The 27,844-nt window shown below is 46.0% G+C and overlaps 2 long non-coding RNA genes across 4 annotated transcripts in view; one reads left to right on the top strand and one right to left on the bottom strand.

Annotated features, from left to right (window-relative positions):
- Positions 1-27,844, top strand: part of LOC144178893 (uncharacterized) — a 145,640-nt gene that overhangs the window by 45,281 nt on the left and 72,515 nt on the right. For both annotated transcript variants that reach the window (XR_013324088.1, XR_013324087.1), the window contains exon 3: positions 4,395-4,431. This is a non-coding gene — a long non-coding RNA (uncharacterized LOC144178893). The remainder of the gene's footprint in view (positions 1-4,394; positions 4,432-27,844) is intronic.
- LOC144178895 (uncharacterized) overlaps positions 1-27,844 on the bottom strand; it is a 191,553-nt gene that overhangs the window by 98,905 nt on the left and 64,804 nt on the right. The window lies entirely within an intron of this gene.

Raw genomic sequence — 27,844 nt, 5'->3', positions numbered from 1 at the left:
GGTGCCTCACATGCTTTTAATTCCTCTGCCATCCTAGGGGCTATACGTCTTTGAAACGACCTGCGCGAGCATATTGCATCTGTGTCATGCCATGAATCTCTTTGACGCATCGTATCTCATTATAGTACGTCTTAACCTTTCACAAAAATTGTGTGTATTTTTTTACAATGTGTCTTTCGCCTTCGGCAAATATCTGTGATTTCGAAGTGCACTTATGGGCTTAGCGTGTACTGTATAGAACTTTGTTTATTATTTTTATATATGTAAATGTATGCGGTAGTCAAACACAGTTTCAACTAGACTTAATGTTTCGAGGATTGGGCATATGTTCGATATTGTGCGTGTGTGTGTTTGATACAGTTGCCTTATTATCTGTTACTAGTTTTTGCCTAGCAGTTTCTATATTTTGTGTGTTACTTCTGTTTATATTATGTGCTCCCTCTTATTCTATGCCCCCTGTAGGCCTGTAAGGTATCCTGAATAAATAAAATTAGTTTACTATGATCCGTACTTTATTTTTGCTCAATCGGCTGTGGGCCGTCGAAGTACCAGGGGAGAAATTTCAGCTAAAGCACGGCTGAACTGTACCTTGTAAGCTTTCAAAAGATGAGCGTCCAAGTCTTTTTTTCTGGTCATCGGTACCACAGTAGTAACATCCTTGGAAGTTGCTGAAGAATGTTACCGGATGAGATTTGCGTTTCCACCTTGTATTTTGTTGTGCTTTACAACTGAAGTAGTTTTTGTACGCACGTTTTCATGTGAAAACCGACAGCTTTACGTCGGACGGTGATGCGCAGACTCGCCACACGCGACAGGATGCGCCCTCTTTGTTGAGGTAGAGGAGACACTAAAGCAACTGGGCGCTGCCCTTTCCTGATTTCGCCTCTCTAGTCTTTCATCCCATCTTCCGCTCCCCCACACTGGGTTGTATGCAGGTGAGCTCCCTGCCGAGCTCAATAATATCCCCAGTGCACTTTCCTTTCCTCTTTACCACCGAACCACTTAGTAGTAGTATCACAGACGACGTCTCCTGTCGCCTAGAGTTCGAGAAGTTACTGGGTGAGGGAAACGATGGTGGTGCGCTCAGCTCAGTGCTTCGCGTCTTTGCCCTTTGGAAGGTGATCGGCTCATTGAACTTTCAAGGAAGTGTACATATGTTTGTGACACGCACATAAACCTCTCACTGCGTCAAAAATAAATAGAAGCATGTTTTATCACATCGACTTAGGCCTAGGCCCGCATAACACCTCACAGTATGGTTTTGGGAGGAGGTGCTGAGCAATCTTACGCATCAGTTGAGATCATGAATTCGTCAGCACGCATTGGTTAGGATTCATCAACGCATCTTTTCCAGTGATCAGAATGGCTTAATTAAAAAAAAAAAAGAGCTGTGACTGAAGGGGTAATAATTGCAACGTGTCTCAAACTGTTCTCTTCATTTCGATTCTGAAGGACAGATCTCAGAAAACCAAGGCGTAAATTTTCAGTGGGCTGCTTGAGAGTAGATGCGTTCAGGCGTTTTCTTTCCTCACACTGTTTTCTGTTTCTGTGCCTTCGCGAACGAAATAGAGTGTTATATTTTCGCTCCTGCGTAGTCAAAGACTGGGCGCTGTTATATTCACCGGGTCAAAATGAGTTTTAAACTTCTTCATTATACATTTGGAATGAGCCTGCCTGAAAGAGGAATAATGATAATTTTCGTATGATATTGCCGTCAAACGTTAACAGAACGTGCGCGAAGAACGTGGGTGCCAAAGAGTAATTATGTTTTGCTCTCTTCGAGATACATGCATGCAAGTTCACATAGCGTGCATAGGCAGTCCGTATGACAGAAAGCCATAAAATGAGTGTTTAGATAGAAATCGCCTGTAATGCCGTTGGTCGAGTGAAACAAATTTTATTTCCTTGTTACAAAACGGCTTAACCACCGCGCATGTTGCTCTTGGAATGAACGCTCATTCCTCCTCCTCTCGTAGTTTTATGCATTAGCACCGCAGAGTTTTAATGCCAACGCTGGTCGTACCTATCTACGCTATGTCCTTTTTTTCCTTGTTTTTCTGTTTTTTTCTCTCTCCCTATTTTCCCGTTTCCAACGTGTAGTATAGAAAACTAGGCCATATCCTGTTTAACATTCCTGCCTTTCGTTCCCCCTTTCTCCTTTTATTTTTTTATTTTGCGTCCACAAACCCTGTATGAAATATTTAGAGCACTTAGGAAGACATAAAAATAACTATATTGGTGCAACTGCAAGAAAGCAGCGCAGAGGACGGCACTGATCTATTTTGTTGATTACAGATACTTCAAGGTCCATAGGGCACTGAAGAGAGTGGCAATATACAAACGAATGTGCGTTTTTATACAATAACAGAAAAATACAGATCTGCATATGACTACAACGATTGTATACTATAGCAAAAATAATACAAATGTGCGTATGACTATGTTATGAACAATAGGTGTGAGGTACGGCCGTCTTGAACAGGTTGTATTCGTAATGGATGCGATGGCAGTGTGGAGGTGGCTCCATTGATCACGGGTTGTGAGAATAAATTAATCATTATGCAGGTTAGCACGACAAGATAGCAGTCCGATATTGCAGCTATGGTCCATTCTGGATTAGCTATGGCGGAAGCGGGGGGAAGGGAGAGTGGGGAGGGGGCAAATAAATACGCAACACAGACTACGTGGTGTGGCGTGAGGGCTACGAATCTTTTGACGCTACAACGCGTGACGTTTAGGGGGTACTCTAAAATACGCACTTCGGGGGTACCCGCTAAGGTGATCATCCCAACTGTCATTTTAGGTAAAAAGGTGCTATTCTCATACACGAACCGTCAAGAAGTTTAGTTTGTCATTCACAAACTACAATTATCTGAGATTTTGTTTGATTCACCTTGCGGTATTTTAGCCAGCAGCTTAATCAATCAGCAAAGGAATAATCTGCGTAGCTTTCAATTCATTTCATGCATTTTTTTTTATTCGGCATGCCGTCGAGGCAAATCATAACCGTTTTGTTGATTAGCCGCCTTGTTGAACGGATAAAATTGCGCATGCTCTCCAGCTGGTCAAAATTACCCCGGAGCTACACCTGGTGTATACCTGGTGTATACCCGGAGCTACACCTGGTGATAACTGATGAACGTGTTATACTTCGGCAGAATGTCCAGAGTGCAGAAACGTCGTGGTCCTCACATACACGCCTAAAAATGGCCACTGGCTACCATGGGCCCTGCAGCGAAACTTGAAACTCTTTTTTCACAATGTCGTTTGAGTTTGGCTATTCAGGGTATTTATTTTGAATTCGAAGTGAATTCCCTTCCCATGAACAGTGCTCAAAGTGTCGCGCATATTAACTCGTTAAGAACGTTAGCGTTAGAGTTAGGATGGACGTTCTCCAGTGCTCCGACAGATGGCAGTACCGGGCTCTTTGCAACGAAAGCCTGTCTTAGTGCTGAATGCTTCTTGCTGGTAGAGTTTCTCCCCAGTTTCGCTTTCCCGTGACAAATCTGCATGACTTGCGGATACATTATGTTTTGCATACCTATTGGGCTTCATCTGTCGGCCGGTATCTGTTGGAACGCTAATATGCAAATTCTCTTGCATGACCATTAATTGTTAGCCCGTACCAGGTGCACGTCAGTCATATTTATGACCCTTCACTGGGACAGGAATCCCTCGTATAGACATGGACTAATTAATTTACAGGTACACGTTTTGGCCATCTGTTAAATACCGCCTTCAGACACGGTAGTGTGGAGAACGGCACTTTTGAAGATGCTATTCTGCGAACGAAATGGACGTGAAATTTAACGCAAATCTGACATATATACATAAGAAACTTTACTTGCACCAGTCAAAAGCACAGAGTAATTTCCGTGCCCCCCCCCCCCATCAGTCGGCCGGAATCCCTTGGGACACGGCGGCTTCTAAGGCGAGACCGATGACTTTGCGCTGAGTGCTTGAGGTCAGGCTGAGTAGCAGGACCTCCCAGGATGCAGCATTTCTATGAGGTTTGTTGTGAGAGGGACACGTCCACGCCATGTGGACGAGGTCCGCGACGCCGTTACAGTTCTTGCATCTAGAGTCGTATATTTTGGGGTGCCATTTGCTGTATAATAAAGGGTTTGCGAAGACCCCGGTTTGTAACTCTGTCGTACGAAAAAGTGTGTTGGTGCGGGCTTGTTGGTACATAACTGAATATGGAAAAACAGCGCTAAAACGGGACAAAGAACGTGACAGGACTGGGCGCTGTAAGCGACAGTCTGATAAGGTGATTTGACTACCGGTTACAATTAGCCTATGTGTCCCTTTCACATTCACTTTCCCGGGATACTGCAGCAGCGTTTCTACGCCATAAGTAAGTCGCGTAACGTATTCTTTTTATCTTTTTCCAGATTTTTCCGGTCGCACGTTCCTGACGCCACCCACCACGTAAGCTGATTCTAATTCACATTATTTAATAGAAGGGAATGCGTGAAATTTCTCGTGGGCATCCTAACTATACGGGCGTGCTGTACTATGATGACGATGATATTTATGGCGATGTTGAATATAATTGTCATAAATAACAGTATCCGCTTAGTGCATGGGTAGTGGTAAACCCCACTCAGTTTTTAAGCCGCAACTGATACATAGTTTTCAATTGAAGTGTCAGCAGTGCCATTGGTCCATTATGTTATCGATATGGGATTGAAACGCCTTTGTGGTAACAGATGTCATAGCAGAGCGGAGAAGCGGTCCCGGAACGGTACCCGTTAGCCGACCGATGCCACTGCGCGTGCGCAGAGGGGGAGAGACTGGCTGGGCGCATGCACAGGTGCACCGACCGTGTACCGGGCACCGTATCGGGACCGCTTCTCCGCTCTGTTATATCTCTCTAATATCTATCCCGTCTGCTTTTCCTAAACCGGTGTCCTGATCTCTCTTAAGTCAGCTGTGACTTAGCCAAATTTACAATTGTTTGTACTGGCTTCAATTTTGCACGACAGAAGGCAAAAGAGGCACCTACACACACACGTTGCATCAACACAAAAAATGTGCGTCAAGGCAACAGAAGTACGAAGCACTTCTTATGATTACCTTTTGTGGAGTAATAAGCACTGTTTGCTGATATTTGTATCTTTATAGAACTAAAAGAAGACACAATTTGAAGAAATATTTTCACTTTTGGCCCTTTCCTTATCTTATTTTTCGGTAACCCTGCCACCCGAATTACACCCGAATGGTTTCATTGCGTAATAATATGGCCTGTCTGATAAACAAAGTTTTCTACCTTTGTGCTGTCTTTCGCTTAGAGGGCATCTTCTGTTTATCTCGCTTCTTTACTAATTTCATTCAGAATCTTCCCCACTTATCTTCCCCCTATCTGCGATGTGGTTTCAGAATGCCTCGGTGTGACGCCTAGCAAATTTGTTTCTATGGCTCTGCCGGCTCATTTAAGATTTCGCTTACTTCGCTTGAGGCTAAGTAATTTGTACCCCATCAGTGGGCACTGTATGAATTGATTGTATGCTTTTTTTTTTCGGTGACAGAGGCAGCTAAACTTATCCTCACTTGGGACTGCTTTCCGTGTTGCACCCCATGGCAGGCTATATAGTTCCTCGCCTGTATTATGAGTTTTCTCTGAGTAGGTGCACGTCCAAATAATCGTTGCTACCTCCCTGTTATTCGTTCTTTGACCAGTTACTCGAAAGGACTGCATTTTACAGCTTGGAATTGTGACCTCCATAATTTTCTATTTACCCTTTAGGCCCAATACCAAGTTTTCTATGGGTAGACCACAAATAGTTTTGTGTAAAGTAAAATTATGTCACCGAAATTCAAGTGGGTGAAATGTCCCCCCCTTCATCCAGTGTCCCTAAATACGATCGGTAAGCAATTTTGCAAGTGTCTTTTCTTGAATAGACGTCGCTTTTTCAACGACGTATTGTGACATTGGCACGGTCTTTTTAACTGACCTCGACTAGCCTAATCTGTTTTTTTTTTTTTTTTTTTGCCATTGCACGCAAGCACTTACCAGTACTACAAGTGAATAGACTGATCTCCTGTTCATCATTTATTCACTTAGGATTTGTAGTTATGAATGGTTTCCATTGTTACCTAATTGCCGGCAAACCCTTCCTGACCGGAGTTGCTGGAACCAGGAACTACAACGAATGTATACCCTTTTTTTTGAGCTTGTAAACCTGAGAATTGTTGAATTCGTTTAGGATTATGACAGGTATATGGTTATCACGCTATCGTTCTTTTCTTTCTTTTTTTTTTTTTTCAATAAGTATTATATCCCCCTTTAGAAGGGTGGGCATCCTCGCAAATGAAATTTTGTTGCGTATACCGTAGCAATATCTCTTCTGTCGCTTGCTGATTTAGGATATGCTGATTTGATTATTTCACCGGCTACGAGTCTTCTTCGCCGATGTGTGTTCATGCTTTTCATTTAAACGTTTACAGCTTAAAGCCGTTTTCAAACTTGTCGAAGCCAAACTAAAACTTTTCTATTTCAAGACCGTCATTTTCTTTTTAATCCCGCTTTTTCAAAGGGGAAAAAAAAAGCACGAAGCGGTATAGAAAGTTTCAGAACTGGTGTTTCTTTTTTGTTTACTTTTTTTCTGAGTGATAAATATCCAACTATCCGCAGTAACGCTTGCTGGTGACTTTTGTAGCATCGACGTGTAAAGGCAACCTCGAACTCTGGTTAGCTAAATTATTTTACGCCTAAGCGGACTTGAATACCTGAGCCACTTTTTAGTGCATTTAGCTCGAAGCTGACATATGAAGTTGTGAATCACTCATAAGGCGAGGGGAGGCAGCTCATGAAAATCAGTAATATATTGCTGCACATCGCTGTCGATTAAAATTGTTGTCTACCTCGGCAGTAAGGGTGCAAATCCTACCTTGCTGCCGTAAAATGAGTTCGTTCCACCATTATCTTTACTTTGGCAGCTACGCCGCCGCAACCGTCTGCAATGGCACCTCCGGGGCCGATCCTGTAGGTCTGCCCAATGCCGCCCTACATTGCCACTGGAACGAAATCACGCAATTGCAACGTTTCGGTCCTCGGCTTCAGGCGAACGATAACGCGAAGAAGCGGCCTCTCTCACTCGCGGCGCGGCGCTAGAGGAGCGCGCACACGACAGCAGCAGCAGCAGCGGCGGCAGGGGGGGCCAAGAACAATGCCGCGGGGTGAATGGCGAACAATGACAGGCCGCTGCCGCTTCTTCTTGGTCCTACCCGCGTGCGTGTGCCGGACCAGAGTGGGTCTATCGGCAGCGGCGCCGCGCCCGTCTCGCCGGCGCATCGCACGCAAGCGCGTCGCCCGGGCCGCAGCCGCCGCTGTCGCCGCCACCGCTGTCCGCCGCGGCGCCGTTCCGAACGAGTGCTCCAGAGCGGGGCCTTCCCAGCTCGCGCCATTGGATTGTGGGGTTCAAAGTCCCCCCTTCAAATTTTCCTCCGGGCCTGGCCGAGCCCAGTCGCGCTACTTTGCCCGCGCTCCGTGCCTGCCCGCCGCCGCCGCCTCTGCTGCTGTCGGAGATGTATTTGATTATATGGTAGAGAACTCGTCTCCCCCCCCCTCCTTACGCCTGCCGAGCCAGGCTTTATTTTGTAACTTTATTTGTCCTCGCGTTGGCTTCGATCCTCTTTGCCGGTTCTCCTGCTCTTTGGCGGATGCCTCGCCTCGCGGCGGCGAAGTCTTCGGCGGCGGGCCGCGTTTCATTGTGCGCGACCTCCTCCTTTGTTGCCTGCCGTGCACCCCGCTTTTAGACGGGGGGGTCACCCTGCGAGTTCGGTGGGGGCCGAGGCGGCGCGGGGAGGGAGCGGAGGGCGTAGCTGTTCGTGAGCGGCCGCAGGAGCGCGCGTTTTTGCCCCCTGGCGGCCTTCATTGTGCGCCGGTCGGAAACCACTCCAGCGTGCACGAAGATTATGTAATTATAGACGTCGCGCACTCTGGCTCCGTTGCTTATCTGCCACTCGCCTGGCTCGCCGAGTCGCGAACGGCGCGATTCGTTTCTGGGCCGCTGACAAAAGCGAACCAGCCGAGTGCGGAATTTCGAGGGAAGTCCTTTTCGGGGCAACTTTGCAAACCGGAGGTCTACGCCGGTTCTGAGGTGATTACTCCTCCTCGGCGCTCCTTTTTATTATTATTATTCTTATTCATCCATCGGTGGAGAGGCACGTAGGCTATCTCTGCACGGATTTTACTTGGAACGAGAGGCCACTGATACACCAGCATTCTTTTGGATACGCATCAGTAAGCCCCTGAATACCGGTTAAAAATGGACATGTTGAGCATTCTAAAAGGTGTTTGAGAAGGCTACTTGGTTTAACTACTTTGAACAAATCTCACGCCGGGCGTCAAATCAAAGCGATATCGCTAAAACAAGTAGAAGTCTTTTTTTTCATGGACATGTGTCTACTCCTGGCAGAGCAGCGGCGATAATTCTCAATTTCAGCACCCTGCCAGCTTATACATTATTTCCTCATATTTTACGTGTCTTTATGAAATGAGATGGAGGGGAAACGGTTCAGAAACGGCGTATATGACTGAGTGCAGGGTAATGTAGTAAGAAACGTACGTAATTTAGGCTTTTGTTGAGATGAAACAAATAAATCTCCACACTCTGAGTATACAGACCGGTGTATAGAAGGGTTTAAATAAATTTAAACCACTGTAACCTTACCTTTTTTTATTTGTAAATTCAAGGCCAGCGTCTAAAGTGCAGAGCACTTTAGACCCTGGCCTTGTCGTCCTAGCTCGCTCGCTTGACCCACGTATATAGAGCACCAAGCTTAAGGCGGCGTCCCGGGGTAACGCTGTTGTTCGCGGCGTACCCCAGAGGCTTCGAAAGCCAAGCGGTTTATATAATCATAAGCGTTCGAAACTCGTGAAACGCTGGCGCTTGTCATACATCTTCCCGTTGTTTAGCGAAAAGAAAACTATACGTACATTTGAGGGAAAATATACGTAATTAACCGGCAGCGCCCGCGTTGGACGCCCGCTGGGTTGGTTTTTACGATAGTAAACGCAAAATGTGGCAGTCCAATGCCGGCACGTGCGGGGAGAAAAGCACAAAGACAACTCGCAGGGCAAACTTTCGAATAAAAAAAAAAAAAAAAAACTCCCGCTGGCGCAGTTTCAGGCAGGGGGCGCGCGAGCGCTGCGAAGGCAGGAAATTTGAAATGCATAGGGGGGGGGGGGGGGGGTAGCAATAAGCGGATAACGGCGGTACAGCCCATTATGGCGAATCACTGCTCTGCACTTCCGCCAGCTTTCACATTGAGTGTAACGGCTTTAATTCTTGTCGTTCACCTCAATCGGAAACAGATCCACCATGGCTGAGAACAAAGAGTTATAACAGAGCGGAGAACCGGTCCCGGTACGGTACCCGGTAGGCGACTGACGCCACTGCGCGTGCGCAGAGGGGAAAAAACTGTTTGTGCTCATGCGCAGGTGTACCGGGTACCGTACCGGGAGCGGTTCGCCGCTCTTAAATAACTCTCTAACAAGACCTGTAACTATCCGTTGTTGCAATGGCCACTATATATACGACCGCAGCAGGTCTTCGCTCAATAGGACTCTGCCGCCATTTTACTGTTATTGTACATCTGCAATCTCGTCTCGTACTGGCTTGTCTCGTGGTGGCTTTATAGAAAGTTGCTTGGTGCAAAATTCCGGCACGTCAAAATGTGACGGGCGACACGCTTTCTCTTGAGCCAGTACAGTCTGTACTCACGCAAGCCGTCGAACGTTTATGTGCTTCCAAAGAGCAAACATCTATTCGATGTTCAAAAACGTTTTGCCAAGTGGTCGCTAACCTTAAGACGTGTTTTTTTTTTTTTTTTTTACGAAATGCGAAAAGACGCTTTACCTGCGGTTTTTTTTATCCGTGGTACCAAGCAGAGAATACTGAAAGTGGTTAGACGTTTCCTTGCGTCACCGTTGTTGAAGATAAGAACCAGGGGTAGGGGTGAGTAACCGAAAATGCATATTATAATTTAGCTTTAAGCTTTTCATGAATTGTTCCCGCCGAAATAATGGGGTCGCTCAGACGATAATTTTATTGTGGCACTAACTACCCCTGTGAAGAGCCTTACGCAATGAATGCCCTCCGGAGTTAAAAAAGAGAAAATTTAAATTAGGCCTCGCTTATTTTGTCAGTGGCTTTTCGAAAAATCAAGAAACAGAAAATATGGCCGTGAAGGAACGTCACACCTGTATGTGAACGACCTCGAGCCTTCCTTTCATTGATATATTTATTCATTCATTCTTAAACGCGATTGATGCATTAAACCCGATACTAATAGTTTAAGGAATAAAGTTCGGATTCTACGACATCTGTTGCAATGCGGCTTCACACCCCTGAACTGATATCGCGAATCTAAATGGGCTGGCCGAATATCCCCGTTATCTTTTGTTTCCTTTTACCACCCAGCTGTGTTAACGTGTCGCCCGGCTTGCTGGTATAGAAATGCCCGAATCGTCTCTAAAGTGTGGATTTTTATATATATATATATATATATATATATATATATATATATATATATATATATATATATATATATATATATATATCGCCGCTCGCCTGGGGAGAGACGTGTATATGTGCCGCTGAGATTATTGTACATGTTTGCTTTCATTTATTTGGTTCCTTTTCTGGCAAGAAAGAGAGGTAGAGGGCAAAATTCCCCTCTCTCGTGAAGTGTGTATCGTAGAGCATATTCAGTCACTTGTAATTTTCCCTGAAGCAGACCAGGCCACTGGTCGAAACTGTCGAAATAAAGTATTTGTTAGTGTTTTCCAAGTGGGCGCACCCAAGTTTTTGATATATATATATATATATATATATATATATATATATATATATATATATATATATATATATATATATATAGCGATGAATAAGTTCCGGGATTCGGTTTCAAAAATACACGAGAGGGTAGACACACGTATGAAAACGATGATCGAACTAACGTTTCGACCGGGGTCCGGTCTTCGTCAGAGTAAACTTCGGTAATTGAGCGCGCTGAATATATAGGCACGAAATGATAAAGGCTGACGAATAGTCTTGCCACTTTGCAGATACAAATCAACAATAATAAAATAAGAAGAGCACACGTGGTGTTTGTACACGTGTGAATTAACATGACGTTTTCAAATACAGAACTTGTACGGAATATCGGAACGGATCAGGGAGGATCAACAACTACCCTTTAGAAAAAAATGATAACGTTCGGGGATTACAGCTTAGCACTTAATACGCAAACACATCAGGAGCAGTTTGTAGATATAAATAAAAAAAAAAAAAAAAAAAAAAAAAAAAGATGTCATCGTTTCTGGAAAAATTTCATATCGCTTCCGTTCGCGTAACCACACAAATGAATCGGTAAAGCCTCATTGAAAAAGGTGGCTCTGCTTCTACGGTTCCAATGGGGATAATGCAATGACGCCAGCACATCAGGGCAAGAGGCACGTTAACGTTCCTACACTTTCATTGATACCCCGTTTGACTGTGTTAAATTTATGAATTAAAAAAGACTCACGCACTTCCCTATCGTGATGCGAACGGAAACCTGATTCCAGTATAGTAGCCCTAATTTTTTCGAAAGAGTGACCGGGAATATTTACATGCTTAGACAAAGGAAGCCCCGGAGAGGAACGTGCGTGCGCCCGGTGGTTATTAAAACGGAGCCTGAAAGACGTCTCAGATCTTTCCGCAGAAATCTTTCTAGTAATGAAACCGCAGCTATTGATAAACTGAGAGAGCGTTGTGATATTATTATTAAGCCTGCCGATAAAGGAGGCGCCATTGTTATAATGAATACCAGTGACTATGTCAATGAAGCCCACAGGCAACTTGCTGATAGTTCCTTCTACAGGCGCCTTGATTACGACCCAACCTTAGAATTCAAAGCCACAATCGAAAATACTCTTAAGAGCCTCTTAGAGACAGGGAATATAACTTCGAATCTTGCTAAATCGCTCCTCCCACTCAGCCCTGTTGCTGGTCGATTTTATCTGTTACCCAAAATTCATAAAAAAGACAACCCGGGGCGTCCCATTATTTCTGGAATAGGCACTGTGACTGAGAATCTTTCGCGCTTTGTTGATAACCTCATTAACAAAATACCTCCAACTCTGGCGTCTTTCATTAAAGACACGAATCACTTCCTATCTGATATAGCCGATCTTAAAATTCCGCATGGTTCACTTCTTGTAACTCTTGATGTGGCATCGCTTTACACTAACATACCGCACGCAGACGGTATAAAGGCTGTTCTTAACTTATATGAACGCTCAGATGATGACAAACCGATTGACAGGTCCGGGCTAGCAACCATGCTCAAATTAATACTTGAATTAAACAATTTTCAATTTTCCGATGAACACTACCTTCAAGTAAGTGGAACTTCTATGGGCACAAGAATAGGCCCTAATTATGCAAGTATCTTTATGGGTGTCCTGGAAGACAAATTTCTTGCCGACCGCTGCCTTCAACCCTTTTTCTACAGGCGTTTTATCGATGATATCTTCTTAATTTGGCAACATGGGGAATCTGAGCTTTATTCCTTTATAGCTGATTTTAATAACGCCCACCCGTCTATTAACTTCTCGCACAATATCTCAGAATCTACAATTGACTTTCTCGACGTAACCGTGTCCCTAGTCAATGGAAAATTGTCGACTAAACTCTATAGAAAGCCCACTGACAGGCATCAGTATCTGCACTTCGAAAGCTGCCATGTTAAACACAATAAAACTAGTATACCATACAGCCAAGCTCTTCGTTTCAAAAGAATATGCTCTGAGCAATCAGATTTTGTTGATAACTGCGGCAAACTCCGGGAATCTCTAATCAAGCAAAACTACCCTCAAGAATTAATTGACGATGCTCTGAAGCGCGCGGATTCCCTGGACCGCAAAACGCTTCTCGAACCGCAGAATAACACAACGGCTGATTCACAACCCAATCTTGTTCTCACCCACTCGGCGTCTGCGCCGAAAGTCACAGGTATTTTAAAGAAGCATCATAATATCCTTATGCAAAGTCAGCGACTTAGAAGCATTTTTAAAGAGCCACCGCGCGTAGTCTATCGCCGTTCAAAAAACCTACGGGACATGCTGACCTCTTCCACGATCGCATCGCCATCTTCGCATGGATGTTCTCCTTGCCAAAAAGCTCGTTGCAAAGTGTGCGCCCATATGACCACGTCACTAACGGTAAACAGCACAGCTTCTGATTTTTCCTTAAAAATTAAAGGCAATTTTAACTGCGATACGTCGAATGTAGTATATCTCCTAGAGTGCTCAGTCTGCGCACTCCAGTATATCGGCCAAACCGAGACGTCTTTCAGGCTCCGTTTTAATAACCACCGGGCGCACGCACGTTCCTCTCCGGGGCTTCCTTTGTCTAAGCATGTAAATATTCCCGGTCACTCTTTCGAAAAAATTAGGGCTACTATACTGGAATCAGGTTTCCGTTCGCATCACGATAGGGAAGTGCGTGAGTCTTTTTTAATTCATAAATTTAACACAGTCAAACGGGGTATCAATGAAAGTGTAGGAACGTTAACGTGCCTCTTGCCCTGATGTGCTGGCGTCATTGCATTATCCCCATTGGAACCGTAGAAGCAGAGCCACCTTTTTCAATGAGGCTTTACCGATTCATTTGTGTGGTTACGCGAACGGAAGCGATATGAAATTTTTCCAGAAACGATGACATCTTTTTTTTTTTTTTTTTTTTTTTTTATATCTACAAACTGCTCCTGATGTGTTTGCGTATTAAGTGCTAAGCTGTAATCCCCGAACGTTATCATTTTTTTCTAAAGGGTAGTTGTTGATCCTCCCTGATCCGTTCCGATATTCCGTACAAGTTCTGTATTTGAAAACGTCATGTTAATTCACACGTGTACAAACACCACGTGTGCTCTTCTTATTTTATTATTGTTGATTTGTATCTGCAAAGTGGCAAGACTATTCGTCAGCCTTTATCATTTCGTGCCTATATATTCAGCGCGCTCAATTACCGAAGTTTACTCTGACGAAGACCGGACCCCGGTCGAAACGTTAGTTCGATCATCGTTTTCATACGTGTGTCTACCCTCTCGTGTATTATATATATATATATATATATATATATATATATATATTTATTCTCTGTCGAGCATGCATCGCGCGCAAGCGCAGCGAGAAGAAAAAAACAAAATGAAAACATTACAGTAAACTATACCGCAGATACTTGCGAAAGTATTGAGGAAAAAAAAAAACGTTACCCAAGCATAAATTTTAGTTTCCTGTTAAAAGCGCGCTGATGTGCAATCCCGGAGAAATGAAACGCGATCGCAAAAATAAGAACCAGAACACACAAATGGTGCGCTTTCTTTCCAATTGAAGTCAAACTCACGCGTGGCGTAGTTACAGTAACAAAGTTTGAAAACCTTGATTTCCAAATATACAAATAGCGCGCCATTACTGCACCTCCACGAACAGTTTTTTTTTTTTTTTTTCAATTTTACGTGTTCTGGTTAATATTTTCGGGTTCGCATTTCATTTGTATATTAGTGTACATTCACTATAGTTTTCGCAAATAGGTACAACTCGTTTAAAGAATGGGCTTAAAACCCTGGTGGAAGCTAAGGCTCTCGAATTTGAGTTGGTCTTTAAAGTTGTTTATATATAAATGCCAAGACCGCAATTTTTGTAAAATGCAATTATTTCACAATGATATGCGTGCCTCGTGAACTACACTGTTTGTATCAACTCGCCCCAAATTTTGTTGTAGAGCACATAAACGGGTCAAAATCTGTGGGTAATATGTCTTTAGAGGTAGCCAACATTTGTCCGAATGTCGGTGCGTTCGCTCGTCCGTGCACGCTTTTAGTAGAGATCTGAAACACAAAACAAACCTGTCAGCAGCGAACATCGAACGCAAATCGGAGACAGAGCACTGCAGGTCGAAGGATGAAACAAACGAAAGCCGGGAAGTGAACCACGGGGAGAGCGCGGCCTGCGATCCGGCGCTGAGATGGGATTTAAGGGATTAAAGTGAAAGAGGGTCGGTGACAAGGGAAAGATATATGAGCGGAGACGCGCGCGCTCATTTGTAGTATACTTTTTCGACTGGCACAGTCACTCGTGGAAACCTGTAGCGTTGACGTAACGGACAAGAGAGTGGGTCGCCTTCCGTGAACGATTGTATACGGACCAAAGTCCAAAGATTGTCTCTATAATGGCCGATCGTCTGCAGCTGGCTGAGCTCCTCGATGGACAGCCCACTTGTTTCCGGCGATTATTGGGTAGCGACAAAGTACATGCTCCATAGTCTTTTCAGCACCACAGCCGTCGCAGCTGGCGCTGTTGGCCATCGCGATGAGGAAAATTAGCCTGAAGGCTACACCCATGCAGAGTCGACTAAGCATCGTTGACTGAGATTAAGACAGCCCACACGGGGGGCAGTGCTAGCAGAAAGTCCTGTAGGACAAGGGGCGCTGATTCGCAAACTTATTTGCATGATACAGTAGCGGGGCCATGAGGTGTAGCCCGTGTAGTTAAGGCTCGGAATTGATGATTAAAACCGAGCAAAAAAAAGAAAGATGCGAGTCAAAAAAAGTCAATGTTCGCACTGGGGACTGGGGACCTATGTGACACCACATAAGAGCGACGTAATTAGCCTACTATTGTTCAGCAACATGCTGTTTTAATTTTTTTAGTGAACAGATTTGGTTATGACATCGCGCAGGAGGCTTTAAAATTAATTTTAACACTGGGTGAACTCATTCGACCCGACAGAAGCAATTTTATTAACTCTGCCGGGTGTTGTCTCGTTGTGGGCTCGTTCAGTATCGCATCCAGTCTTCTACTCCCAAGAAAACATTCGTCAGTATTTACGAACGCTCGTTCAATTTAGAATACCTGTATGCAACACAGTCCTCAACGAATATGCACCCATGGTACACGCACTCACGGAGATAAGACAATAATTAAAACTTGAGTTACTGAAAGGCCGCCCAGAAACCTATCCGCTCCTTTTTTTTTTTTTGCGAGTGTATAGATTTTGTTTTTTCAAACACGCAGATACTATACGAGACAAATCACGCTGCTGTGTTAAACGGCAAAAAAAAAAAAAAAAAAAAAACAGATGCAGACTACTGCAAGAAGGCGGCCGTCGCCCACTGCCCTCAACTGCATTCGTGAATAAAATGAGTAGCGCAAACTCTTGTTCATTCTACCTCTGAGAATTCAATTCTTCCGCTTATTTCGACCGATCGTACAGGTCCGCTTGGGGCATATATCGACCTTGTTTTATTCTATTCCCCACCTTAAACGACGTTTTACTCGTTCCTACAGTCAAATGTGCGACAGTCGGCTGCCTATTGAGTTGGCACAAATGCCAACTCAACACCTTTGCGTAAGTAAACGACCTCAAACAATATCTTTCAACCATCTGGACTCGTACTGACGGGAAAACGAGCGAAAAACGATGTTTTTTTTTTTTTTTCTGTTGCGTATGTACAGAGTTTATGAAAATAAATATACAGCAATAATTATTCGCGCAGGCGGAAACTACAGCTTTCCATGTTTTATCGTGGCATTTGTAGTCCCCTTGGCAACGCGGCCTGGGGTGCCGCCCGCGAACATACACATGCCCACCTCCTCTCCCTGCCGCCGCCTTGTAACCAAGGTTAACAGCCGATGCGTGTTCCCAGCTATGTTCGTCCTCCCAAACAGCGTCGAAAAAGAGACAAGGAAAAGTGCAGAAACTTTGCGCAACAAAACGGGGCCGTCGAGGGGCTGAGGGAGATGGATTGCGGAGGGCCGTCGATCGGCGACATTGATGGATTCGCTTCCGATTGGCCCGCGTCAAGCAGTCACCATACGGCCCCTTTTGGAAGCCCCGCCTCCGGCGCGCAGGCGCTCGTGCTGCACCTAGCGGCGGCCGCTTGAACTGTGGATTCGCTGCGCGCTCGCGAGGTGGCGCCAGCAGTATGGCGTGCGCCAGTTCTCGGACTTCTGCCCGACAGTAGGCGGGCTCGTCCCAGAGAGAACGCGGCGTAAACTTATCGTGCGTGCTTGAATTAGGTTTTGATGTTCAGTTAACAATTCTTCAATCGTAGATACGTTTCTCGTACAGTCGTACCTGCAACGTTCGCGTAAGCAAACGCGGCTAATGTATGAACATAATATATGTGTGCACGCATAGTAACGTCGTGTTTTGAAACACCCAAGACAGATTGCCCTCACTGTTTGCAACATTGGGTGTCGTCAGCTTTGCGTAAATTTTATAGCTTGATACATAAAATGTGGTGCATTAAACGCCAGCAAGTAGTAATTCTTCATTGTTCATTTGTTCAATCTGGTAAAAAAAAAGAATAGAGGATTTCTAATCAGCTCAGCAGCTTATCGCTCCGGGAGGCTCTAATTGGCCACCGTAATAAAAATGTAGGCCAATCCCGATCACTTACTATTCTTCGAAGGAATTTCTTGTATAACCGCAATGCCGTCGAAGTTCGTGCTAGGGTGAGCGGGATGGGTGCTCGCTGAATTTCATTTTTACTCTCACACACAGCCATTACACGCTCGACAGACTCAGTTACGTTGCATCGTGGCAGTTTCACTAATTTGAATTTACAAGTGGCATAAATTATGTACGTTCATGTTGAGGACTTGTGCACGCGCGTTCGCACATCGTAGGGCACCTCGCGGAAATATTTTCGTTACTTTGCAATTTTTCCAAATTCGTGCATATATTTAATGGGTGTTCCGATTTCCCATAGTCGCGCCTAAAGGAAAGCAGCCATGTGGACCCCACCGCAGTTTTTACGAGACAACTAACATGAGATAGACAGCACTGGTAGAATATTGGTAACATAATAACATGCGGGCAGAAACGACGCTGCTTTTCGACAAATTGCGACCCGGTTATATGCTCTTTTTTGTTACTTGCGTTGTCCGCATTGCTTTGTTTCTCAGCCGCCCTTTTAAACCCAATGAAAGGTTTTTTTCGACAACACCGAACTTGGGGCTCTTCACCATTCAGCGAAATGTCGTTCTGTACACGGCATCTACTTCTTTAGTTACAATTTGCTCCGTTCCTCTGTCTATATATGTCAGAACGGAAGTGGTATCAGCACCTATCCTTGCTCTATGATGCACTGGGTTCGGTGAGGCCTGAATCAATGTAACTGTAATGTAATATAATCGTGTGATATTATCAGGTGATTTCGGGTGGGTTCTCTTACGATGACCTCTCCTGTTCAGCAGTTCTTTGTATTTCGCGAAGGTGTATTCGTTTCGCCAGTGGTAACTCCAATATACTTGCCATATATTTATCCGCATTCTCTCAACGTGGTGCAGTTTGTTAATTGTCTATGAATTTTTAGGTTCACAAATTTTACGCGTGACAATTTCGCTCGGTTCTTTAAGAGAGCGCTCTCGTGGCAGTTCCGCCAGCTGTCATACATTATACATAAACAAGCTGCGTTTCTTTGCATGCATTCAAGTTTATAAACTCGTTGTTTATTAAGGCGTGACCGAATGATAGCAGCACATTTTAGAACAGATCACCCAACTGCCTATTTCTGCATGGATTATGCTTGGGTCCAGGCTAAGTGCGTTCAAGGTGAGATCGGAGCGTTTGTAGGCACCTTAAATTTGCTTGTGTTACGCAAGTTACAGGTGTGACGCATCTCTGTCTGCACGCATGCTGCGTGCAGCCTGGTCAGAGCTACGAGACGTTTAGGGGAAGTTCCACCTGCGCAGCGAGGTTACCGGAAATGTCCTTCCAAGGCCCAAGGCCAGTTGTCGTTTCCTCTGAACCTGCCTTCTTGATTTCTTAAGGCGAGGGAGCTGCCTTTTATTGAGTAGCTGACTGTATACGCTTTCTTAATTGACTGCGACGGCAGTAAAAACAGACAAATACGTTTACAAGGGTCACAACAATGAATCCTTATTTGATAATTGAGTGGCGTCCAGTGTTACACAGAGCTGGTGAGGCGTATACGTTATATACGTTCATGGGCTGTAATTATACGAGTTCCCGGTTATTCTGGTGAGGGGGTATGTTATTTTCCTCCTCATCACGAAGAGAGTAGCGTAGTCAACGTTAAGTCACTTCTGGGCTTGACAGCACCGTAATAAGCGCATGCGATTCTTAAGCAACATTTCAAGCTACCCCAGGGCTCCAATTTGCATAGTAAAGCATGCCATCATCTGTCTAACGTGACGTTAACATTAGTATTTGATGGAATATCTTTAACTCTTTCGCTACCGCGCCTATCAAAATCGATCAATTTGATCGATACTTTTGGGAGCGCCTTTTCATAGCGTTCCAGGCGTTTCTCGAACAAGTAAAGCTGTTTGGAGTTAGACCAGAAAATGGTCTTTCAAAATCAGTTTTGTTTTTATTTTTGCTACGGAAACGGGATTTTTGACACGCTTTTGAATCACCTGAGTGTGGAAAAGGGGCGTGGTCATCGCGCGTCACTGCTACTAACGAAGAATGCGTGCAACTCGTAATTACTCTGCACCAGCAGTTGTTTTTTGCTATCAGGGCGTGAATGGGGAACTAGCAAACGATTTTCAATCGTCAGGTTCACGCTCTGACAGTAATAATCCCAGAAATCGGTTGAAAATGTCAAGCAGTGCCTGGTTGCAAAGCTACTTTATGATTTTAGGCAGTTTTATTGCCTTTGCGCACGTTGTTCTAAGTACTGTGGTAGTTCTACTTACCCCAGGACCATTCGCAAACAGTTTACAACAGTTTCGGTTTTGTTTCTGCATCGTGAAATTCATATTTAGCGCTACTACGCAGTTACCCAACTTCAACGCTACCTGCCATGGCGCCTGGAGCGTCCGCGACTGATCCTCGAACAGAGCACGGCGCTCCTGATTCCCCCCCCCCCCCCCCCCCCAACCCGATTTCTGCGATAAGAACTTCAGATGAAAGTCAAAAGATCACACCCAGTCGCCAGATATTTGTTCTGCCGAGGACAGCGCTTCAAACCGGCCTTACACTGCCAGCTGTTCGACTTCCAGTTTCGTTTCCTTGCGAGGGTATATCCCGGTGTCTAATGTTGCTGCTTAGTTGAACTGTCTATTTGGATGGAGTCTCCGATAACGATAAGTTTTTGTACTGTTTCATTTAAAAAATGTTAGGTGGCGCTGCAATAGAGGAGGCTCGTTGTGCTGATCTTTTTCATCGCGCAACTGCTACTCTGCCAAAGATCGCAGGGCACGATTCTAGCTCATCGTACCTCATTTTTGCGAGCAAGGCTACAATTTCGAGTAAGAAAATGACAATGAAGCTCAGCTTTATGTTTTGAGAGATAACTGACCGTGAACGATAACAAGCATCAGCCACGGCGTTCCGTTTTCAACTTCATGCATGTTTTTTCTGCATCGCGTGCTAGTCCCAAATATTGTGCTCGCTGTAAATGAAAAGTCAGCCATTGACATGATGTTTTTACGTTATGTGGGTGCAAATTGGTGCCTCTGATAATGACAAACCGCCAGGTTTATTCCAGGAAACCACCCGAAATTGCACATTTTGAATTGGAGGTTGGGCTTCACCGCATGACACGAGCACCGTGCATGCTAACATTTTTTTTTTATATCTGACAAACTGTTCCGCGCAAGTCGACATTTTTTCTAGGGCGTGTTTTTGAAATGTTTCCCTACAAAATGTATATTCTATTTTTTTTCTACTACCGGTGGTTTGATAAACACAACTCCTTTTTTATCATTTTTTTCTACAACTTGACAAAAATTTTGATTTTGATATTTTTTTTTCACAACTATGATATATAAAAACCTTTAAAAAACTGGTGTTATTGGAAAGGCCGTTAAATAATCTGCATTTTGTGTTCCTGCAATTAGTGCCTAACCAATTTTTTAGCACGAAAAAAAAATGTTTTCTTGGACCCCGAAAATTAGTCAATTTTCCGGCGGTAGCGAAAGAGTTAATATATGCCGGTGAACAATAAAGGAGGCAGAACTCATCCTTGGAGGGATACGTCCTGATTCCTCGTATTTAATATCTACGCGCTATTAATCGAGTAACATAGTCGTTAGTTATTATTTGACGGTCTTCAGAAGTTTGGTGAACAAGGAATAAAAATTATGAAAATGAATAAAATATTTTCTCTAGACATATTGCTTTCTTTCTATCATTAGTGCTGCCGAAACGATTAGGCTTTGGCCAAGCTCCACAGGTGCGTATAAAGAGGCATGAACACGAACTTAGACCAGCGCCAACAGCACACTGATCTGAACACGACAGACGAAAGTCCAGTGTTTGAAAAATCTTCTAATATCTCCACTTAACGAAAATTCCGTCAGACTATCCCTATCTGTTTCTCATTGTCAGCAAAATTGCTTAAATTTTCTTGGTGAGCATAATATTTGATACGGTGGATTCGCCTCCGCCTGCAGCTTTGGTTTCGTGCATATTTAAACTGCCGCAGACGCTGTTTCAACCCTACCATAAACAACGCGAGCAATAGAGAGTTTAAGTTTTGCGTTGTAGCTGTGACGTTAACGTTTGCGCGCCGCAATCGCAAACGGATAGCGCCTCGTTACGCGACGGTTAGCGTGCCCGCTAACGCTATGGGCGCTTGCTAAAGTGGCGCTTTCGGCTGTACTAAAACTCTCTAATAATTACTAAAAGATGCACCCACGTGAGTTGGAGTGCACCTCATGACACGCACCGGGATGGAATTCGTACCGCAGGAAAAGCACGGTCCCCCACTAGCCTTTATTTTGTCCCTGTTTTTATCCGATGCGCTTTACATGTTCCTGGCCCACTCGTCCCCTGAAACTGGGTTAGATCAACCCAGTGCGGCTGCTATTGGCTCAGCCCCCCGGTATACGCTGGCAGCAGCGACAGCGCCGTCGAGTCGCCGAGGTTCGTGACACTTCGCCAGCTGCCGCGGAGTCCTGAACACACACGGCGAGTGCAGCAGGAAGTTGTGTTCGTACGTGTGGCCCACAAGGCGCGGGCGAGGCTCGCCCGCTCACGAGCGAGAGGGCGAGGACGAGAGCGGGGGGAGAGCCTCCTGTTCCAGAGTGCTGCGTGACAGCAGAAGCGAGACGGGCGGCTAAAAGAAAAAGACGCAGAGAACGCGGGGCGTAGTTTGCGCGGGGGCCAGGTGTTGTTCGCCGCCGAGCTCGGGATGTCAGAAATTAATACAAAGGAAGCAGCTACTCGCCCCGAGCAACGCAGGCAGGCAGGCAAGGAAGCTGCTACTGCGCCGCTGACGTCTTCCTGCTAGGCGAGGTGCGGCAACGGCACCCCTCTTCTCCCCCCTCCTCGTCGTCGTCGTCGTCCCAAGAGCCGCGCAACAAGCGCTGTGCCAGCCCTTCTAATTCCACCCCGCGCGGTAGACGGCTGCCGCAGATGCGGTGCCGCCTAAGTCAGACCCCCCCCCCGACTTCCTCGAGATGTTTGTTGCGCGTCGTTGCTGCTGCTGCTGACGAAGCCCGTTTGGCTTTCCTCACCGAGAGCTGCGGTAGGATCGCTGGAGCTGTAAATAAACCCCCTAAGCGCGTCAGGCTTGTTCCCTTTCGGGTCTGCATACACCTGCCTTCGGGTTCGACTTCTGGGCCCCGAATGACCCTTTAGGACGAGGCTGTCCCGGAGGTCACGTGCTTCGTGCGTCGGCATCGGCGTATACACTGTTATCAGGAGTCCAATCTGGGTGCTGTTTCATGAGCACTACTGAGCGGTCTATATTACTTACCCTGTTGTTCGACCGAATGTTATCTACCGCCTGTAAGGCCTACTCAGTATGCATTTGAAATGACTTCACTGCTCCACCATCCGAGGTGTTCAATTTAAATCTCAGGTCTCCGCGTAAAGAGTTTTAACAAAAGTCCGCCTTTTCGTCATCGCAGTGGTGTAACTCGAAATCATACGGATTTTTCTATTCTTTGGCTATATCCGCTTAACTTTCTAGAGATGTCGTTTTCTTTTTTCTTTTTTTCCCCGTCGTGTCAGTCTGTTTACACGTGTGATAAATGAGGGAAACGGCCGGGTTATCGCAGCGTCAACGCGCCTAGCCTTATACGTGACAACACCTGTGCGATATACGCCATGGAGATTTATTTCACCTGCGTGCAACTTGGCAGCGCATCACCGGCGCAGCTGACGCTTATTCCTTCGACTGCTCCTCTGTACTCGTGGCGCTGTGCACCAGCTAATGATGAACAGATGAACAAGGGACTGAAAATAACTTTTCTGCGATGTAAACTATCCGAAGCGCAGCGGTTGGTTCGATCCCGAATCGGGGGTGCTCGTTTCTTTTTCACCTTGCGTGTGTTTGTGTGTGTGTGTGGGTGGGTAAGGGGGGGGGGGGTGCTCTCGCAAAGGTGAAAACAGTGTTGTGCATGGAATTTTCCTCGTGTTACGATTTCAAGGGGTCTAAAAGGGTTCGTAACGCCACGTGCAGCTGCGGTGCTGTTGCACTCCGGCGATTACTTTTATCAGTCTGACACACACTTCTTAACTGCATGCACCATTTATTCGACTTACGCAAGGCTTCGAATGAAAACATTTGGAATGTGTCACAGACCACGTACATACTCCGCGCCCGTATACAGCCTGCATCCTGCACAGTCTCTACGGGAACATCCTCTGCCCATACGTGGTGTAGAGGTTCGAGCTTGGATGCCCCATCAATTAACACATTGACAATTGCTGTGAGAAGGACCAATCTTTTTAATGAACCATCACAGTGAGAAAGCTGCAATAACCAGGAAATAACTCGCCGAACTGTGCACCACCCCAAGCAGTTGTAATTGCGATGCCTCTGATGTTCATTCCCACGAGTTATATAATAGTACCGAACTCACGGGAGATCTGTGGATTTGTATCGAGCTTTCCTTACAAACTATGTCTTTGTTTGAAGATCTCCGAGACTACAAATATTGTGATCGCGTGCTCAGTCCTAGTCCTTCCGCTATGGAAACTGACACAGATAGTCATCGCCTCTCAGCCTGTACACCCTATTACCATCATCTTCATTGTCCAACCATAAACAATCATCATCATTGTGATTGGGTCCGCTGGGCCGGTACTCCGGACACCGAATAAATGCCTTCCACCACGTCTCCTCGTCTGCCCTCTCAATACCGATAAATACAAGAGAGAGGGGCAGCCGTGTAACGCGACCTGATCATGAGACTCAAAATTAGCCGTTCGCATTCAAGGTTGTGGCAACACGCCAAGCTTCAAACTCGCCGCTGTGATAAGCAGCAATGGCAGAGCTCACGAGGCGCGTGTGAAACATTGATCCTTCACACGTGCCGCGCAACTCGCTCTAATCCGCCTATTACATAACACTCTTCCCAGCTCCCCGTGCCCCGCCATAAATAAGGATTTAGATCACGCGCGTGAGAATTTACCGCGTTTTATCGGATGTTGCGACTGCCATCCGCGTAATGACCAAATCCAGCTTCAGGCGCTCCGCTTGGTCATTACGCAGATTTTCACCTCCGCGGAGGCAATTTTCACTTAGCGGAACGTCGCCCCGACGACCCCGGCGCTATTTTTCTTTCCCGCGCCCCCTCGCCTCTCACCACGCGCTGCCGCCACCTTCATTTATGATGCAGATCACAGCGTGTCTTCTGGCCTGAAAAACCTGGTTTGCATGCCGTTGTCGAGCTGTGTTGGACACCTCACGATCCCGCGCCGCTGATAAGCGCGCGATAAAAACGATAAGGGATTACGGGCGTGTTCCGTAAAAAGGAGAAAAAAAATAGACGCAGATATTAAAGAGGCCGCGCAGACAAAATACAAATTTTGGTTCATTTAAGAGACTGTTTTGTCCTGAAGGTGAACATTTTGACAGACATTTTGACAGACATTTTGACAGACTTCTGTCCTAATACCAGTAACACTAATTTTACCAGAAACTTCGTACAAATAATCATGATATTAAGGAAAAGATATGAGGTAGTGGTGACCCACCAGCCACTCATGCCGCCGGGTTTTTATGACGTCACAGGATCTTCTTGGTGCGATTGGCGAACGCCAACCAAAGCCATCGCAGGAAACGTATAACTGTGCGATTGTAGTGGGATATCTAGTTCCGTTTCGCCGTATCGCTTGAATGCTGAGGTGCACATAGCACAGCGATAACTTTGTTTTCAGTGTTCCTTCTATTGCGTCATAGCCTACGTCGTGGAGCGCAAAATTTGAAAGTTATTTCCGCATTTCTTGCGCTTTACTTTAAAAAAAAAAAAAACGTTTTCAGAGCTTAAAGGGAGCTGAGCAAGTTACCAAAGGCTAGTTTTTTCAAATAAAACGAAGTTGTATTTTGTCTTCAGAGAACAGAATCTCGGAATCACCAGAGCAGGCTTAGAAAGCACGTTCTTGCGATGAATCGTCGCAAGCGTCCACGCCTAAACGTAAATACATGCTATCCGTGTGTATTGGTCTGGTACTTTTTCGCCCCCGTTCGAGCGAACAAAAATGTGTACTCCCGCCGGCGAAGCATCTCAAAACCACGCAAAGAAACGCAGCAGGGAGGGGGCACGTCGCCGGCCCAGCCCACAGCGGCGTCGCCGGCGAGCACGCACGAACGCGTGCATGCATGCATGCATGCAGAGAGCCGTGCCCCGGCGCGAACGAAGAATGCGCCGCGAGCGAGACGCCCTTGCGAGAGCGAAACAAGTCGGAGAAAAGAAAAGTCGAGCACGGCAGCAGAGCGGCGTGTGTGTGAGAGCTTTCCAGCGAAGCCTCCGCGCCTTTGTGAGACCGGACATGCATGCTAGCGTTGCGGCGGCGGCCGGCCTCCTCTCTGCGCGCCCCTGGTATACACCTTGGCGAGGGCCGCAAGATGGCGGCCGCATGAGTGACGCAGGAACGCCATTTATCACCCTGCCTGCCTTCCTCCCTCCTCGACCAAGGAACATCGGTCTCTCGACTCTCCCGCGCGCTGGCGGAGAGCTGAACACCTACCAGACCGGGAAGACACGTGCAGTCGTCGTTCGGTTGCCGCTCTGGTGGCGACTGTGGTTGAACAAACCATAATTAATTAAAAATAACCTGCACAGGGAAACTGGAATTAAAAGAACATGGTCAACTGGTAGGGTATAGTTGAAAGTTGTCAGTACTTCGGCGGCCTCATCTATTCGGTGTTGGGGAACTCGGGGAGTTCACGTGCGTTGCGGGGTTGCCCGGATGCTGCAACCGTGGCAGCTTTTTGGTGCAAGTTTCGCGCCACGGGGCCTTTTACCGGCCATCGAGGCATGCCTGGCGGTGGGATGTAATGCGCTCGTGTGACCGCGCGGAACGACGCCTCCAGTGACGCTAGACTATCCCGTTTTTTTACTCGCAGAAAACTTTCTTGGGGGAAGGATGCGAGGACAAGAGCGGGTCATTGTGATGGGACCGCACCGGGAGCACCCGCGAACCCACGTGCGCGCCCGGCGCGCTATCATGATTTGGATCCGTTTTCTGTTTGCCGCGCTCCGCGAGCTTGTTTTTCAAGGTGAGCGTCACAAGAAGAGTGGCAACAAAGCTCAGTCGTTCAAATAGCTCTCCTTGGGTTCTCTAGATTTCTCATATGCATAGCTACGCAGGCGTTACTATTTTATTATGCGGAAACGTCCTGCCATAGTATTTTGTTGAGGAGTACCAAATCATCGCGAGCGACAAACAAGAACAAGCTTCATCTCACCAGCGGTTCTCAATAATGAATGTGCCGGGAGCCCCTTTCGGGCTTCCAAAAATGACGGGGGTCGCCGTGATGATTTATGTTGATCTGCGATAATGTACACTAGCAGCGAAAGTCGTTCACGTAATTATTCAATGTCTGTGTCTTCTTTCTAACTTTTATGCTGAAGCATGCTATACTGTAAAATAATTTGCTCTTGCCGCTTAAAGATACCCAAACACCTATACACTACCTTTGGTGCGTCTGGTCTTTTTTCTTTGCATGGCTGGCGTGCTCTGCTAAAAGCCAACGGTAAAGCTTGTGTTGCTCGGAAAAATAAACGTTCAAGTCATGCAGCGAAGCCACCTTTTGTACGACTAGCAAGGTTTGTCAGAAATGAGAAAAGGATCGTGTAGGATCACAGAGAGACTCGGTGAGGGCTTCGCGGACCCTTAAATAGCCCTCGCTTATTGCCTGGAGTCCGCGGATCCCCATTGGAAAACCACTGATCTACACCTTATCACATTCAAATCACTGCTCGTTCGCGACCCACTATATCGTCAGTTCTCGAATGCGTAAGAATGATCCTTTAAGGTTTCTTATAACTCCGCGTACAATTTTTTTTTTTTTTTACTGAATACAAGTTTTAACGGCCACACCTAATGTTCGAACGGCTTGCGTACATGCTTACATTCAGCCATTTCCATTATAAATATTGGCTTGGATTCGTCGTTTGTTGCGCGAAAACGCATCACAAATTTTTACATTCGCTACTTTCACTGGGGGAAAAAAAAACACTCAGAAAAAGAAAACCAGGAGTGACCAGGGGTGGAAGGGGGGTTCTTGCCGAAACGAAGGATTGTGGCCCAGCGGAAATGCGGCACTGGCAAACACATATACAGCATCACTTCGCAGCATCAACAGCGCCGCGCGCTCGGAGGGAAAGCACAAAACCAGTTAATCACGCCGGTCGTTTATTATCACACGTTGCCGCCGCGGTGCGTTGCGGACGCAGAACGCGCGACGAGTGCGCATTTCATGCTTCGTGAGCGAGGACAATGGGCGACGATGCGAAATGAAGAGCGGAAAAATAAAAAAAAGTGATCACGGTTTCGACGCTGCCGGGAGCGTACGACGCAACGTGCTCCGCGGTGTAGCATATGGGAGCGCTGTTCCGTCTCACGAGTAGCATATA

This window comes from Haemaphysalis longicornis, unplaced genomic scaffold (genome assembly GCF_048455015.1).
Source record: "Haemaphysalis longicornis isolate Haplotype H1 unplaced genomic scaffold, Haemaphysalis longicornis Haplotype H1 scaffold_4, whole genome shotgun sequence".
In the NCBI taxonomy this organism is placed as follows: Eukaryota; Metazoa; Arthropoda; class Arachnida; order Ixodida; family Ixodidae; genus Haemaphysalis; species Haemaphysalis longicornis.
The sequence above is the reverse complement of the archived record's forward strand: the minus strand, read 5'-3'. Positions and strand labels throughout refer to the sequence as shown.